We start from the raw sequence: 5,571 nt of genomic DNA on the forward strand, positions 1-5,571 counted from the left end.
TGTATGTGATAGCCAGTAATTGAAATAGCTAATATACTATTATTGTGTAGAGTTGTTTGAATTAGTAATATAATTTAACAATTAATAACTACTCTGCATGTTACTATAATAAAACATACATATTTATGCTAATTTAAGTCTAGTTCTCCTACAGAGTTACAACAGAATGATGATTTGTTGACTTTTCATTGGAAGTTTGTGGATTTTACATGAACAGCCATGCAATTTTTTAAGCTATATTTAATTGCTTCTAGATTTAATCTCATAGCACCTATTTATTGAAAATTTTCTGGGGCATACCCACAGACCCACATGGTATTAGCATATTTTGCATGCTGATTGTGCTTCGCACAATGTGTGTTGGCTTTTAATCTCACAGATTAGAAACCGTCTTTCAAATGATACTACATACAAGCCTGATATGTTGCATCCCTGTAAAATTATAGTTAAAATGTTGACAATTATATGTCATAAATTTTCTTTATTATATGAAATGTAAATATGTATTTATATTATGCAAATTGCTAGAATGTGTTTAAAAGTGACTTTGTTATGTTGATATTACAATTGTTTTGTTACATACATTGTTTTTTCTGTCTTTTGAGTTGTTATGTCATTTGATTTTAAACTGTGAATGATTTTAACTTCCTCTGGTTTTGTTTCTCTGTAACTGGGTTACACATTATGTATTAGAGATAATTGCTAAGTTTGACAAGATTATATTAATATAATTGATGCTTGAAACTGTCGGTACTTGAGGAAATTGTATAATTACAGAATTGAGGAAAAATAAAAAAATTGAATGTTTCACAAATACATCATTTAGTCACAACCATGGTTTTGCCATTAAAGGCATTATCATGATGATGCCTTTAATGATGAAATCCTGGTCTTGAATAGGTGATGTATTTGTGAAACATACAATTGTTTTGTTTTTCCTTAATTCTGTAATTATATTAATGTTCTAAGTGTCCTTGCAACAAGTGTTACTGATTAAGTGTTTTGGAGTATTAAACATGTTTCCTGAAAAATATCTGTATGGATTTTAATTTTAGTTGATGATACTTATCTCCAAATTATACTGGTCAGCATGTGTTTTGTTTTAATATTTGGGCATTGTAATAACTGATTTCATTTTTTTTTTACTTCTCTTTGTAGCATTCATTTTGATTATTTCTTACTTGCATTTATAACAATAATTGATTTTATTTAGTTATTTTTACTTTCGTTTGAAGTGTTGTCATCTGTTTAATCGTGTTTTCCTATGTAAAGAGATTATGAAAATGCTAATTTAATTTAACATACCTTTTTTATCAGGAAAAATGTGCTGGTTGCTTTTTGCTTATCTCCAATTCAATTTGTTTTTCCTACTGTAAATTAAATTTCTCACTCTATAATAGCACTTGTGATGTATATTATGTAATAAAGGATAGTCGCAGTCGCAAGTCATTTTATTGTGACATGACTTCTCTGAAGATTCCTTTTTTCTTGAATTTCAGGTGGTGTAGAGGCTAATTTGATAAATAAGGTTTGCTGATATGAGGCTAATGTATAATGTTTTATATATTGGTAAATTTTTAGCTTTTTTTGTTAATGTAAATTCAGTTTTATGTATCTTAGTTTGACTGTAATAATTTGAAATTCTTAGTATTATATCAGTAAGTAAAATGTTCATGTTGGTGTGGTGGTATAAATTGCTTAAACTTATGTAACATTGATGTAATTTTCATCACTGTAAGTCACTTTTAGTTTTCTATTGTATTTTTGTGTTATGTTCAAAAGTATTTTGCTTTAATGCAGTATTTCCTTTGTAATAACATATTGTTATTTGAAGGAGAGAAACTATATTTTTCTCTGTCCTACCATGTTAGAATCCTAAAATTTTGGTTCTGAGTTGCATTATTTCCAGAGATAATTTGTGAGTTATAACTAGCTTAACAAGTGCAATGTGAAAAAACGTTCTTATGCATAGGACTATAAGACTGTTACTTGTAAAATTTATTATATTGTTTCTAAAGTTTAGTAATAATGTACATATTAAAAGTTTATTGTTTTATGGGAGAATGTTATTGTTTATACTTTCAAACATTTTCATATTTCTAATAAATGAAGTAGCATGCTAGTATTTTCTAGATATCTTAACCACTTTAAAGTAATAATAGAATTTTGATGTGTACACAATAAGAAAAATAATAAAAGCATGGTATTTCTTGATAATTATCAGTGGAATGTGTAAATAGACATTTCAGAATTTATGATTACAGTTATTTAATGTCTAGACTTTGAGAGTATTATTTGTTAATGAGTATTTTTCTCTTAAGAAAGGTTCATTGCTTTTACACTAATTTCAGTGTTGAATATTTTACCACTTTTTGAGCATTACATCTTAAGTGTTTCACACTTTTATTAGTATTTATAGAATGAATATTTAATGTTGGTGTGTAATATTGTGCAATTTGCAGTATCAAATATCATTTTGTATTTACTTGGTGATGTTAGGTGGCAACAGCTGAACAGCATATAAGTAAGAGAAAGGTTAATATTCAGTCTACATGAAAGTTCTAAATCAAAAATAGTTTTTGATAATGTAGAAGAAATATGTATTGATATAATATTAGGTTAATTTATTGGCATATATAAAATTGGCATCTTCTGTCTTTTTTACTCATTAGAGTAAGCTATTTATTTCAATTTATTATATATTACTACTTCAGTGCTTGTGAAGTAGTAGTTGTGTATTTTTCAGGATGTAACAGGCTTGAGAATTTGCATTATTGTGCTTTTAATTTAAGGTGGATTATTTCTAAGGGTAATTGTAAATAATCATATTTGTGTAAAAGCATAAGAAATATCAATATCTGTTGTGAATATATTGTCAAACCACAATAAAATAAACATAATTCCAAAACATACTTACCTCTGCTTACACTAATAGTTATTTCTCGATCTTCATCATTGCCATCTAACGTTGTGTTTGCTTGTTCCAGTCTTTATATACCCCACTCGACTGACCTTGGCAATATCTAATTTGCAAAACTTTATGCTGGCCCCAACACACCCTCTATGCAGGTACTGTATATAAGCACTGTATGCAGACAATAAAATCACTTTTTCTCAACAAAGTGCGAGCATTCAGACTAACATTTCATGATTTACATTTTCTTAGTTTTCACTTTTTAATAATCGGGAATTCTTCATTTTGTTATCCATAGACACATTTCATTGAATTTGTTTTTTGTTTTTTATTTAAAAGAAAAGGGACATGAATTCCCATGTAACGGTTTCAAGCACGGAGGTTACTCAGCCTTTGTCTATTCCCCCTTTGTTATCTATTAGTGGTCAGTAGTTGGGGGGGGGGGCACTCTCCTGAGGACTCATCTGATCAGCCACCTTCTGTCTCTTTTTCTCCAGTTAGTTACACGTGTTTGTGACGTTTTGGAGATGCAACCAGTTGCTTTTGAGTCTACCGTGCTTTGTTGTCCAACTGTTCTCAAGGGGATTACTTAGTTTTTCCTCCTCCTCCTGATATTGCTGTGCAAGCAGTGACGTTTGCAACATAATTATGTCGGTTTTGCTATCCCCCCCTTATTTATCTGAACAACATGCCCTGGCGTATCATCAAAGGTTGGATCTATGGGATGCCAGGTACGAACCTGTTATCTCTCTTAACAGGTCGCAATTTTTGCGGATTCGTTTGACTCTTCTTAATGTTTTAAGATACTTCTCTTCCCTTCAACTTTTGTATGAAGCATATCACTGATCGCCTCAACAATTTGACGATGAACTGGGCCATTTACTGGTCACTATTATGACATGTTTGTCCTCTTCAGAACTTGCCTTGGTGTTGTGGTTGGTCTGTTGCTGGGACTTGTTGAGTTGTAATGCATTTTTGGAGAGTATTCACTATGCTTCTTTTGCTCTTTGAGATTTATGGGAAGCACCTTTTCTTCGGTCTTAACTATTTGCTGGAATTCCAAAATCTTTAGAAGACAAAGTTGATACAGCACGTTTGCAGTCTTCTTTCTCGTCTTTGGCTGCTCGACCATATTCTATTTCCACTTGTACTTCTGCATGTTCTTCCCCTCGTGTCTCAAGGCCCCCTCCTTCCACTCCTCATTCCATTGGTTCTCTTAATCGTTTCCGTCCTTCTTCTCGGGAGATATTTTGCGGGCCTGTATGTGGACTTCTCCCAATACATTCATATCTCATTACTTTCACGATCTGGCAGTTTCCTCTTCGTCTTCCACCCCTGTGGCTGTGTTGACTACCTGTACTATATTTTAACAGGGTGGTTAGTAACGTTTTATCTGACTTACAGTTATTGTTTGTTTCTCTTCTAGGGTCCCTATTGATTTTTTTTGGATCCCACTCAGTGGCGAGTGTTGCCCTGTAGAGTATGCTTGTACTTAAATTCTGCATTAGCAACCTATATATTGGTTCTTGGTTGCAATGGACTCTGTCAAGATGAGGTGTTCCATAAGACCATCTGGACACAATTCTGGATGGTGATATCATATTACAATATTTCTAATGGAATGCTACTCATGAACTATCATGAGTAAAGCTAAAGGGGATTTTGCCAGTCCCTGCTGATCTTAGAGCTGAATCAGTCAAGATAATTATTGCTTTTAAAATCAAGGGAATGTGGTTCACCGGTTGCACTGTCTCCAGCCTCGACTCCCCAATGCTTATGTCCCCCCCCCCCATACTTTTACTAGTGAAGCTCGGGAGTCCTTACTACACCCAGTTCCCAGTAGCTGGGGTGGTGGATGGAGGATTTACCTTCAGAGTGTTGAGTTTTTTCACTCTTGGAGAAGAGGCCGAAATTGGGGACCCTCCTACCTGGATCCCTGGAAGTTTTTTCCCAGATGTCGGTAGAAGCAGGACCAACCTATGTGAGAGCCTTCTCGTAAAACCAGTCCAGATTTGATGCTTAGCTATCTGGTGGGAGGTGCTTGGACCCTCTTATGAACACTGTCAGGTCTTATGTTGTTCATGCAGGGGGTCCACTATCTCCTCAAAATCTGAATGCAACTGTTTGAAAATCCAGACTGGGTGAGTTCTGGATTTTGGTGGAGTATGGCATATGATCCTGTCAATCCAGACCTGGGATGTTGCCTTTTGGACTTCTTCAGAATGATTGTCCATTTTGGTGTTGCTTTCTTTCTTTCATAAATCCAGTGGTTCGAAACACATCATTCTATGGTTACTGGTAGGGATCCTATCACAAGGATGTATATATCTGCAGTACAACTGGCCTGGCCATCAACGTGGGATATGGGTACCATGACCCCTTAAATCCAACCCGAGTTGTAGAACCTCGGCTGTTTGGTTGAGGCTGGATCATCATACTTGTATTATATTCCACCCTTTTCAATTTTTTGTAGTTTTGGGTTAAGAGCATATTTGCTTCTGGATGTAGTGTGGTGTTCTCCACTGTGGTACATATTTGTTCTCTGCAGATGCTTTCTGTATGATCTCTGTCCTCACTGGCCCCCTCGCCTTCTCAGTGTGGAATTCTAGCTATTAGTGTCAGTGGAGGTATATATGTTTTGGAAGCTATCATTTTCC

General features: G+C 34.2%; 1 protein-coding gene across 1 annotated transcript in view; it reads left to right on the top strand.

Moving 5' to 3' along the window:
- LOC106470983 (vacuolar fusion protein CCZ1 homolog) overlaps positions 1-5,571 on the top strand; it is a gene marked incomplete at its 3' end in the record, with an annotated part of 74,023 nt that overhangs the window by 20,366 nt on the left and 48,086 nt on the right. The window lies entirely within an intron of this gene.

Source organism: Limulus polyphemus, unplaced genomic scaffold (genome assembly GCF_000517525.1).
Source record: "Limulus polyphemus unplaced genomic scaffold, Limulus_polyphemus-2.1.2 Scaffold4336, whole genome shotgun sequence".
NCBI classification, from domain to species: domain Eukaryota; kingdom Metazoa; phylum Arthropoda; class Merostomata; order Xiphosura; family Limulidae; genus Limulus; species Limulus polyphemus.